Source organism: Bos grunniens, chromosome 17 (genome assembly GCF_055505025.1).
Source record: "Bos grunniens cultivar Pamir isolate PY7600 chromosome 17, Bosgru_T2T1.0, whole genome shotgun sequence".
Classification (NCBI taxonomy): Eukaryota; Metazoa; Chordata; class Mammalia; order Artiodactyla; family Bovidae; genus Bos; species Bos grunniens.
The window spans coordinates 38,606,877-38,619,199 of NC_141181.1; the positions used below are offsets into that span (position 1 = coordinate 38,606,877).

The 12,323-nt window shown below is 35.8% G+C and overlaps 1 non-coding gene across 1 annotated transcript; it reads right to left on the reverse strand.

Moving 5' to 3' along the window:
- Positions 1–231: 231 nt before the first annotated feature.
- TRNAF-GAA (transfer RNA phenylalanine (anticodon GAA)) lies at positions 232–303 on the reverse strand. The gene has a single exon. It is a non-coding gene; the product is annotated as a tRNA-Phe (tRNA).
- Positions 304–12,323: the final 12,020 nt, after the last annotated feature.

Here is a 12,323-nt window from a genome sequence, read left to right on the forward strand (position 1 = left end):
GAAATGTGAATAAAAGGAAAAAGTTTAGGGAAAAAGAAAATTTGACATACAGGTAGGCATCCCATTGGAAAAGGCTACATATCACACAAAGTTAGCAAAGCAAAGTGAAGTCATTCAGTCGTGTCTGACTCTTTGCGACCCCGTGGACTGTAGCCCGCCAGGCTCCTCTGTCCATGGGATTCTCCAGGCAAGAATACTGGAGTGGGTTTCCATTTCCTTCTCCAGGGGATCTTCCCAACCCAGGGATCGAACCCGGGTCTCCTGCATTTCAGGCAGACGCTTTATCCTCTGAGCCACCAGGGAAGCCCAAAGTTAGCAAACTAGGTGACAAATATCCTTTAGTTATAAAAGGACATAGAAAGGAATCTGTAACTTAAATATTTGTCTGTATTAGTTACCCAGGCATGGACTCTTTGTCTATCCTTTGACATTTTAAAAACTAGATAATAACTGGTACTTCAATATCAGGAGTATATCACCATGTCATTTGGAGGTTGATTAGTAAATTAATCAGCCAGTCACATAAACAAAAAAACAAAAATTCCCCATCTTTGCCTATTTTTTCTATTATGTTCCCTCCTAAAAAATATTTAATGTATTCATTTATATCTTCCACTAAAGGAAGCAGATGTCAGTAAAGAGATATTTTTAATTATATTTAATCTTGTTTAACAAATTATGATAATAAAATGGTCTGCATCTAGGGTTGCCAGATTTAGCAAATAAAACACAGGACACCCAGTTACATGAATGATAGCTCTAACTAATAAATTTTTGTAATCTAGTGAAAAATGCTGAATAGGAGACCAAACTGAGAAAGTCCTGAAAAAATCATTACAGGATTCAAGATAAAATAAATAAATATATGACATGTTCTGTCTATACAGGCCGCCTTACTTATATCTTACTCTTTATAATATTGTGCTCTTTATAATATTTTAAACTTAAAATTAATGATCAGCATTAATTTTGAAAACAAAAAATGTCAGGATTCTTCAAATAGACAAGAATCTGTTTTAAAGCATTTTTGTACTATGTAAACTTTTGTGAATATGAAGCTGTTGTAACAGAAATGAAGCACCTTGAAAAACTTGCTGATGCTGAGTTATGAAGTAACCTTGGCACCAACATATTCCTAAATTTATCTTGTATTTTAGACTTTGAGTAGGATAAATTGAAGAAATATGACAAAAATTGAAGAGCAAATAAACAGAGGACAAGGAGAATCAACAATAGTCCAAGTAATTCTTATTGTTTGAATTATAAAATCAAAATATACTTGATTTTAGATCTGCATCTGTAAGAGAGTGAAGTGACATGACAAATAGATCTGACATTACTTGTTTTATAAGCCATCTTGCATGTCAGAATTCCTGTGGCGAAAGCACAAAAGCTGAAGTGGACGTGGGGCCACGGAAGAAAATAAAGTGTGCCTTTAGCATTTACAATAAGTGAAAAGCCAACATTTCTTGACCCATTGTTCCACACTTGGGAAATAAGGCTTAAGGCCTCTTATACTCGGGATGGTATGAGGACACTCCCAATGAGGAGCTCTCTTTTATAATTACTCAACACATCTGGATGTTACTGAGTGTCTTAAAGGTCAAGATAATGTTAGCTGTAAAGGTTAAGAACACAACATTGCTGGGATGGGAGGGACAGAGGAAAAATATTTACCATTAGGGAAAATGAAATATTGAAACAACAATAAAAAAATTAACGCTGTTACAGAACAAAGTTAAAGGATACTTAAGAGAGGGGAAAAAAAAGGCCACAAAAGAGCATGTAAAACAACATCAGTAAGTGGTGAACTCCGGGAGTTGGTGATGAACAGGGAGGCCTGGTATGCTGCGACTCATGGGGTCGCAAAGAGTCGGACATGACTGAGCGACTGAACTGAAGTATGTATTTGCTTTTACATGTCAATCATTTTCTGTATTTAAAAGCATTTGCAATATCAAGTCAAGATCTGGAAGGTACACTATTTGGACTAATTTGATCATTCCATTATACTTACAAGTAATGGCACAATTATTTCTAAATATGTGTTTCTAAAATAATACTACAGTAGAAATATTTGTTCACAGTAGAAAAATTAGACAATGAAAAGAATTATAAAGAAAGAATAAAGGTAACATTCAAAACAGCTTTCATTAATTGTGTAGAATTTGTCACAATTAATCAACTCAACTTTTTAAAATTTTATTATAACCTACTATAATCATTATACTTTGATTAAACATTAGCATTTTATGCAGTGAATATGTGGCTCTAACAGTAACTATGAAGCAGTACTATTATCAATATCTCTATTTTATTCAGTAAGAAACTAAGATTCAGGGTTTATATTTAAATCTAAGATGCTTAATTTCTATACCTCTATTCTTTATATTTATGTTACCTTACCCATGGTTAACTTAGTATAACTTCCAATGAATGAAATTGCTAATTTAAAAATATGAAGAATGTAAGATTCAATAGATTTTGTCTTATATACATCCAAAGATGCCATACTAATTTATTCTCTCACTTTATAAGAGTGCATGAAGGTTTCTTTTCTCTGCTAGTAGTGGAAATTAAAATTAAGAGAAAAATTTTTGCCAAAGAGCAGCCAAAAAAATGGCTATTGGGTAATTTTTTATTTCTCCAATTATTAAAAGGGTTTGAATATATTCAGAATACTTTTAATGATTGGAGAAAACAAACATATGTAAAATTACACTTACATATCTATGCATCTGGAGGAACACTCAGAAAACTGGAGTCAAAGTTGTGGTGGAACTCCATCAACAAAGTCCAGAAGTCATTGACCCTTGACCTAGTAGACAAACACATGAAGCTGCTGGTGTCCACATTGCCCATGATTGTGTCTTTCAAAAGGAGTCAGTCTACAAATGTCCCATAGGGCTCTGGAAACCTTATATTTTCATAAATTGAAGAGGACAGCATCACTGTCCAGGATCTCAACCAGGATCCTTCACAGACAACACTGGAGAAGGAAAGCTCCAGGTAACCAAGACCCCTGGGACTACTTGTTGACACCCACCCATAACCAGCACCTAGAAAATAATAACCTTCAAGAGGAACAAGGGATCAGATCTTCATCCAGAAGAAAACCTGGCAGCTCCTTGACAACTGGAAGCCCTGCCATATGTGGGAAATATTCAAATTGTCCTGAAGGGCAAAGACATTCAAATATTAATTCTAAGGTCTACATGAATCAATGGAGGGGACTGAGGGAATGCCTGTGAATTTGAGAATCACACTCAAGTGACTTGGGCAGCACTGCCATACCATCTCATTCTTTGCTGGGAGTCTTCCGTGTTCAGTTCCTCCTCAAACTGCTCAGGTGGAGTTCCTTATCCTTAGAGAACAGAGCTCACCTCTAGGACTTGCTCTGTTTCTCTCTCCTCATGCCACAGGGAATCTTAATAGCTTAACCCAGGATCTGGTCAGGCCTGACTGTGACTCTCAGAGGAGACCTGGTTAAGGAAACTCTGGCTTCAACTCAGACTCAACCTGGGACAGAGGGGCATGATGAGGAGTGCTCCTTTCCTCAGCCTATGGTGGCACATTGAATTTTAATTTGCTCTTAAAGTCAAACTTTCTATTTATTTAGAAAATTTGTATGCATGTGTATTTGTACACATATGGCTTATGGCTATATGTTTATAAGTGTCTGCATATGTATGACTTGCCCATGATATGACTGAAGATGACTCATACCAACTCAAGAACACCAATAATTAAATGCTCAGTAATTTTTGCAAGCCTGTTGTCTGATAGTTTGAAATCAGTTATTTTGGGGGAGTATTTACCTAATAGAAAAGAACAAATACTCTATAGGTCAGAGAACTCTCCAAACAATGTTTTCATCTCCCTGGAGTACTCCTGTCCATTAATTTTATACATTATTTTACAGATGAAGAAACTGAGACTCCAAAATTACATTGGTAGTTAATGTCTGAAAAGCTAAACATTGAATACTAATTCCAAACATGAGTCAGTGATTTTATCTGGAAAAATAAATTTCTCTTATCTATGAAATTCAAAATCATTGATTTCTTTTTCCTCAAAATTAATTAATACCTGTAGCAATGAGTACAACCAGTACTTAAGTTTGGGTTTCTGATGCCTTGCTTCAGCTAATAGAAGCAGGGGTCCTTGAAAAATATCTCATTCTAGAACTAGGACAAGGAATTTACAAGATAAGCTTGTAAGGCATGTCAGAAAGCAAGTGCCAATGGAAAAAAAAAATTGAGGGCATGTTAAAGTGGCGCAGATGTCAACTGAAATAAGTGCCAATGGCCAAAGCTAGAACAGTTTGAGCAAATAAATATCATAGAATTAGAGTGTCCCAATACTCATAGCACACTGCTGACAATAGCCAAGACATGAAAGCAACCTAAGTGTCCATCAAGAGATGAATGGATAAAGAAGATGTGGTACATATATACAATGGAGTACTATTTAGCCATAAAAAAGATTGAAATAACGTTATTTGCAGTTATATAGATAAACCTGGAGATTATTATACCATATGAAGCAAGTCAGAGGAAGACAAATACATGATATTACATATATGGAATATAAAAAAATGATACAAATGAACTTATATAAAAAGCAGAAATATACCCACAAAAGTAGAAAACAAACTTATGATTACCAAAGGGGAAAGGGGGGAGGGATAAATTAAGAGTTTGGGATTAACATAAACATACTACCATATGTAAAGTAGATAAACAACAGTTACCTACTGTATAGCACAGGGAACAATGATTAATATGTTTTAATAACCTATAAGGGAAATTAATTTGAAATATATATATACATATATATATAGTTGTTATTATTGCTTAGTTGCTAAGTCATGTCCAACTCTTTTGCAGCCCCATAGGCTATCACCTACCAGGCTCATCTATTCATGGAATTTCCCAGGCAAGAATACTGGGTCAGGTTGCCATTTACTGCTCCATAGGATCTTCCCAACTCAGGGATTGGCAGGTGGATTCTTTATATATACAAAAAGCAGAATCACTTTTTTGTACATCTGAAACTAACATAGCATTGTAAATCAACTATATTTTTAAAATTTAAGAAAAAGATAAAATATATATTCACGAGTCCATACTGATTGGATGGTGGATTGAACACATTAAATAGAGAGATCCATACAGAAAAATTCCAAATAAGTTATGTATAGATTCCTTTCTCAAGGAAATAGAGCCTTCCTTAGATATGGGCTACTTACAGTGACATCCTTTCAAAGAGCACAGGATGGAAAGGGGAAAGAGTAATTTTACTAAAATAAATAAATAAATAAAATTCTCATTAAAAAAAAAAAAAGAAAAGAAAAATGAGCAACCCTACTTCACCCAGGTAACTAAGTTAAACGTTATAAGTGACAAGTGAAGCTAACAGATGTGAGGAAATGGCATTTGGCCTCTGTTGTTTTCTTCGCTTCAAAAAATCACCACATCCTAACAATAAAGAAAACATTAGGTGATCCCAAGTTTAGAAGCATTCTACAAAGTACTCCTCCAGTCGTAAAGGTCATCAGAAACAAGGAAAGTCTGAGACACTGTCAGTCTAGAGAAATCTGCAGAGTCACAACAACCTGGTTGGAATTCTGAAATGGAAAAGGAATATTAGGTAAAAACTAGGGAAATCTGAACGAAATGTGGGCTTTAGTTATTAATAATAGCAAAATATCAATAACGTATCATGTCATTAGTTGGAACAAATTCAGCACATTGATGTGAGGGTATAATATGTTAACAAAACAAAAATGGTAAAGGATATATGGGAATACTCAATACTAATTTTGCAGCTTTTCTGGAATCTAAACTGTGGTAAAATTAAAAGGGTATTTTAAAACATCTATTTGGGGTTAACATTATATTAAACAAACTTTAGCTCTGAAGTTTTGTTTATTCTTTTAGCTTATTTTCTTTTACTATTGGCATGGACTATGTGTGGCAGTTAATGCCATACAATGATGGGCGTAAGAGACATGAGTTCAGTCTCTGCGTTGGGAAGATCACAGGAGGAGGGCATGGCAACCCACTCCAGTATTCTTGCCTGAACAATCCCATGGACAGGGGAGCCTGGTGGGCTAGAGTCCATGAGATCGTAAAGAGTGGACATGATTGAAGAGATTTAGTGCACACACACACACACACACACACATGTCTATTTTAAAAGCTTGATTCTTAAGCCTGAAATTACTTGTAAAATAAGATGGAAAACACTAAAAATGAATCACACAAGATGAGTACTGTTAAGATTTGACTGGAAATTTTGCCAATATATATCAATATATAAGTATGTTTCCCAGATAGGTAACCTGACTAGATTCCTTGCAATTCAAAAGATTGAAGGAGATTGTTAAAATCAAAGTTAATTTTTCTGAAGTAGAAAATGTAGTTGATTTTCTAATTTAGTTAACAACAGGGAAAAATATTAGAATAATCTATAATGAAATGAAAATATATACACCAGTTTTTATAGAGGTCATTGTATACCTTTTATTTTATTATTATTATTATTTTTTTTTACTTTACAATATTGTATTGGTCTTGCCATACATCAACATGCATCCACCATGGGTGTACATGTGTTCCCCATCCTGAACCCCCCTCCCACCTCCCTCCCCATACCATCCCTCTGGGTAATCCCAATGCACCAGCCCCAAGCTTCCTGTTATCCTGCATCGAACCTGGACTGGAGATTCATTTCTTATATGATATTATACATGTTTTAATGCCATCATAATAGAAAATATAATAATTATCCAAGAAACATTTTTGAATTATATGTAACAAGCTTATAATGTCAAATTATCCTTAACCTGAAAATTCAAAAGAGAGTAATTTATGTCAGGATAAGCATTGCTCAGAAGGGTCTAGCTATCTCTTTTTCAATAACTTCCTTTTACTATCTGAAATAGCAAAAATGACATAAGTACACCATAATCACTGCAGTTTGAAATTATAAATTGGGAGAAATGAATATTAGCTATAGATCCTTTACTTCTCCAGAAACTGTAGCTGCAATCAGACAGTAAAAGTAGACTACTAAGAATTGAATTAATGGTACTCAGTGACAATAGAGCACAACAAGATTGGTAGCTCAAAAGACTTTAATTTAGGTTCAAGTCAATTGTCACAGGAAAGAGAAAGGGAATATTTTTGACAGAAAGTAAGTATCATTACCATGTAACAGCTGAAAAGTGTTTAGAACTTTTCAGAAAGGAAATTTGTATTTTGCTTTACTACAATAAGCCAGGATGATGGAAGCTTGTTTTTTTTTTTTCCTTATGCAGACTACTACAATGACTAATAATACAAGATATTTTATTCAATATTATATGTTCTAGAGTGCACAACAAAGTTTTGAGGATTTTATGTATTTGGTCATATCAAAATCACTGCAGATAGTGACTGCAGTCATGAAATTAAAAAAAGCTTACTCCTTGGAAGGAAAGTTATGACCAACCTAGATAGCATATTCAAAAGCAGAGACATTACTTTGCCAAAAAAGGTCCATCTAGTCAAGGCTATGGTTTTTCCAGTGGTCATGGATGGATGTGAGAGTTGGACTGTGAAGAAGGCTGAGTGCCGAAGAATTGCTGCTTTTGAACTGTGGTGTTGGAGAAGACTCTTGAGAGTCCCTTGTACTGCAAGGAGGTCCAACCAATCCATCCTAAAGGAGATCAGTTCTGGGTGTTCATTGGAAGGACTGATGCAAAAGCTGAAACTCCAATACTTTGGCCACCCTCATGTGAAAAGTTGACTCATTGGAAAAGACCCTGATGCTGGGAGGGATTGGGGGCAGAAGGAGAAGGGGACAACAGAAGATGAGATGGCTGATGGCATCACCGACTCGATGGACATGAGTTTGAGTAGACTCCGGGAGTTGGTGATGGACAGGGAGGCCTGGTGTGCTACAATTCGTAGGGTTGCAAAGAGTCTGACACGACTAAGCGACTGAACTGAACTGAACTGATACAGTTTAACAGGTGTGAGCAAGACAGAGAAGCCTGTTGTACTGCAGTTCATGGAGTCACAAAGAGTTGGACACTACTGAGTGACTGAACAACAACAACAAAATGCCATTTAACAATCATTTGTAGCCTTCATTATTTATTATAATGATTACTAAACATTTGTTTTATGAGCCCATTCAGAAAGCATTGGTAATAAATTCAGTCATCTCTATCAATATAATTGAGAACTACATGGTTGGTAAAGGTTATCAGAAGACAGTGTCATAAAATATATTTATTTTCTAGACTTCACATTAAAAGTGAAAAAGTTTGCAGGTGTCACAGTTGTTTATGAACAGAGAGACATCGAATATTAATGTACTATTCTTTCCTCTAAAGATATTCCAGACATAAATAATGTTTAGAAGCAATATTTCCTGACATGGACCAAGTTCTTCTTAAAATTGTATGAAGGCAGAATTGCATGAGAATTTTCAAGTTTGAAGTTCCAAAAATAAAACAACAAAGGCAATTTTTAAAACTCTAAGTCTGAGCATAAAAAAAAAAAATTACCTTTCACTATGTAGGTCAGATGGACCCAAACAAATTTGATAATATCTATGTTAGGTTTGGGTGTTAGTTCTAAAACATCTGTGTGATCACTCACCTAGAGCCAGACATCCTGGAATGTGAAGTCAAGTGGGCCTTAAAAGCATCACTACAAACTAAGCTAGTGGAGGTGAGGGAATTCCAGTTGAGCTATTTCAAATCCTCAAAGATGATGCTGTGAAAGTGTTGCACTCAATAGGCCAGCAAATGTGGAAAACTCAACAGTGGCCACAAAACTGGAAAAGTTTTCATTCCAATCCCAAAGAAGGACAATGCCAAAGAATTCTCAAACTACCACACAATTGCACTCATCTCACACGCTGGTAAAGTAATGCTCAAAATTCTCCAAGCCAGGCTTCAGCAATATGTGAACCGTGAACTTCCAGAAGTTCAAGCTGGTTTTAGAAAAAGAAGAGGAACCAAAGATCAAATTGCCAACATCTGGTGGATCATGGAAAAAGGAATAGGGTTCCAAAAAAAAAACATCTATTTCTGCTTTATTGACTATGCCAAAGCCTTTGATTGTGTGGATCACAATAAACTATGGAAAATTCTTCAAGAGATGGGAATACCAGACCACCTGACCTACCTCTTGAGAAACCCATATGCAGGTCAGGAAGCAACAATTAGAACTGGACATGGAAAAACAGACTGGTTCCAAATAGGAAATGTTGTATGTCAAGGATGTATATGGTCACACTGTTTATTTAACTGATATGCAGAGTACATCATGCAAAACACTGGACTGGAAGAAGCACAAGCTGGAATCAAGATAGCTGGGAGAAATATCAATAACCTCAGATATGCAGATGACATCACCCATAAGCAGAACCGTGCTGTGATTCTTGAGCGACTGAACTGAACTAATGTTAGGTTTAAAATTAGTAATGGGATTAGTAATTGTCACATTTCATTCAGTTCAGTTCAGTTCAACCACTCAGTCATGTTGGACTCTTTGTGATCCCATACACTGCAGCACGCCAGGCCTCTCTGTCCATCACCAGCTCCCGGAGTTCAACCAAACTCATGTGCATCGAGACAGTGATACCATCCAGCCATCTCATCCTCTGTCATCCTCTTCTCCTTCTGTATTCAATCTTTCCCTGCATTAGGATCTTTTTCAGTGAGTCAGTTCTTTGCATCAGGTGGCCAAAGAACTGGAACTTCAGCTTCAGCATAAGTCCTTCCAATGACCATTCAGGACTAATTTCCTTCAGGATTGACTGGTTTGATCTCCTTGCAGTCCAAGGTACTCTCAAGAGTCTTCTCCAACACCATAGATCAAAAGCATCAATTCTTCAGTGTTCAACCTTCTTTATGGTCCAGCTCTCACATCCATACGTGACTACTGGAAAAGCATAGCTTTGCCTAGACAGACCTTTGTTGGCAAAGTAATGTCTCTGCTTTTTAATATGCTGTCTAGGTTGGTCATAGCTTTTCTTCCAAGGAGCAACCAACTTTTAATTTCATGGCTGGCTCCAGTCACCATCTGCAGTGATTTTTGTGCCCCCCAAAATAAAGTCTGTCACTGTTTCCATTGTTTTCTAATCTATTTGCCATGAAGTGGTGGGACCTAATACCATAATCTTTGTTGTTTGAATGATGAGTTTTAAGCCACTTTTTTCACTCTCCTCTTTCACTTTCATCATGAGGGTCATAAGGGTGTGTCACCTGCTTATCTGAGGTTAATGACATTTCTCCTGGCAATCTTGATTCTAGCTTGTGCTTCATCTAGCCCAGTGTTTCACATGATATGCACTGCATAGAAGTTAAATAAACAGCCTGACAGTATACAGTCTCGAGGTACTCCTTTCCCAATTTGGAACCAGTCTGTTGTTCCATGTGCAGTTCTAACTGTTGCTTCTTCACCTGCATACAGATTTCTCAGGAGGCAGGTCAGGTATTCCCATCTCTTGAAGAATGTTCCACAGTTTGTTGTTCCACACAAAGGCTTTGTTGTAGTCAATAAAGCAGAAGTAAATGGTTTTTTCTGGAACACTCTTGTTTTTTCTATGATCCAACAGATGTTAACAATTTGATCTCTGGTTCCTCTGCCTTTTCTAAATCCAGCTTGAACCTCTGGAAGTTCTTGGTTCATGTACTGTTGAAACCTGGCTGGGAGAATTTTGAGCAAAGCAATTACTTTGCTAGTATGTGAAATGAGTGCAATTGTGAAGTAGTTTGAAAACGGTTTGACATTCCCAGTCCCATCTTTGGGATTGGAAAAAAAAAAAAAAAACTGACCTTTTCCAGTCCTGTAACCAATGCTGAATTTTCCAAATTTGCAAATATTGAGTGCAGCACTTTCACAGCATAATCTTAAGAATTTGAAATAGCTCAGCTGCATTTCATCATCTCCACTAGCATTGTTCGCAGTGATGCTTCATAAGGCCCACTGTATCACATTCCAATATGTCTGGCTCTCAGTGAATGATCACACCATCTTGGTTATCTGGGTCATGTAGATTGCTTTTGTACAGTTCTTCTGTGTATTCTTGCGACCTCTTCTTAACATCTTCTGCTTCTATTAGGTCCATACCATTTACGTCCTTTATTGTGCCCATCTTTGCATGAAATGAAACTGTGGATGGAGATTCGTGACATTATACAGGAGGCAGTGATCAAGATCATCCAATTAAAAAGAAAAAGGGAAAAGGGTTGTGAGGTAGCTTTACAAATAGCTGAGAAAAGAAGAAAAGCTAAAGTCAAAGGAGAAAAGGAAAGGTATAACCATCCGAATGCAGAGTTCTGAAGAATAGCAAGGACAGACAAGAAAATCTTCCTCAGAGATCAATGCAAAGGGTCAGTTTTAAAGACAGTAAAGTGCTGACTATCCATTTTATACAGAAAAATGTATTAATCTCTAAGCCACTCAGATAGAAAGGTTTGATAACAATGTTTATATTCATACATGCCGTCTTTGATTGTGAGTTAAATAGGATTCCTTAAGCATTCTATTATATTTAATTAATATTTGTTATGCCATAATACATTAATTGAATCTCCTATGGATGAGAATGAAGAACCCTCTCTACCAATAGAAATTCAGAACAATGTTTTTTAGGGATTTTAGCATCTAGTGATCTAATTTCACAAATGAAGCATCTGAAGCTTAAAGAAGTCAGATTTGTGTCCTTGGAAATCTGTTTAGGCTATATTATGAAAGCTTGCAAATCTGTGCTTATATTAATTACTATATATATTGCCTTTCTATTTGTCATTCACTGCCAAGTACAACCTAAATTTTCAAGAAAGGATTACCAAGTAATGTTTGTATTGGAGTGCCAGCTAGTTGACATTCCTACTGAGAGAATTACATATATGGCATGAATTATAACAATGATCCTATATATTTTTCATAGGGAAGCTAATTAACTAATTACTAACTTGTAAATAATCTTTTTAAGTTACATTACATTGCATTTGCCCTCTTATAATGTTATCCGTTATCTTTTCTTTCTCTGCATAACTATTTATTTTGAAATAAATCAGTTTTTCTATTTATGTATGAACCTAAAACAATTTTGATGATGAAAAATTTCAGTTTTAGTAATAGAAAGGAAAACAATGTATTTGGAGCTATATTTCAGCATCCAAAACAAGTATAAATAACCTCTAAACTTTTTGTAAGTCTGTAAGTTCTATATATCTTCTTACTGTAATAATTGAATGTGATGTTTTCCCATTACCAGCACTCACAAATAAAGGATGATAGAGAGGTAGACAG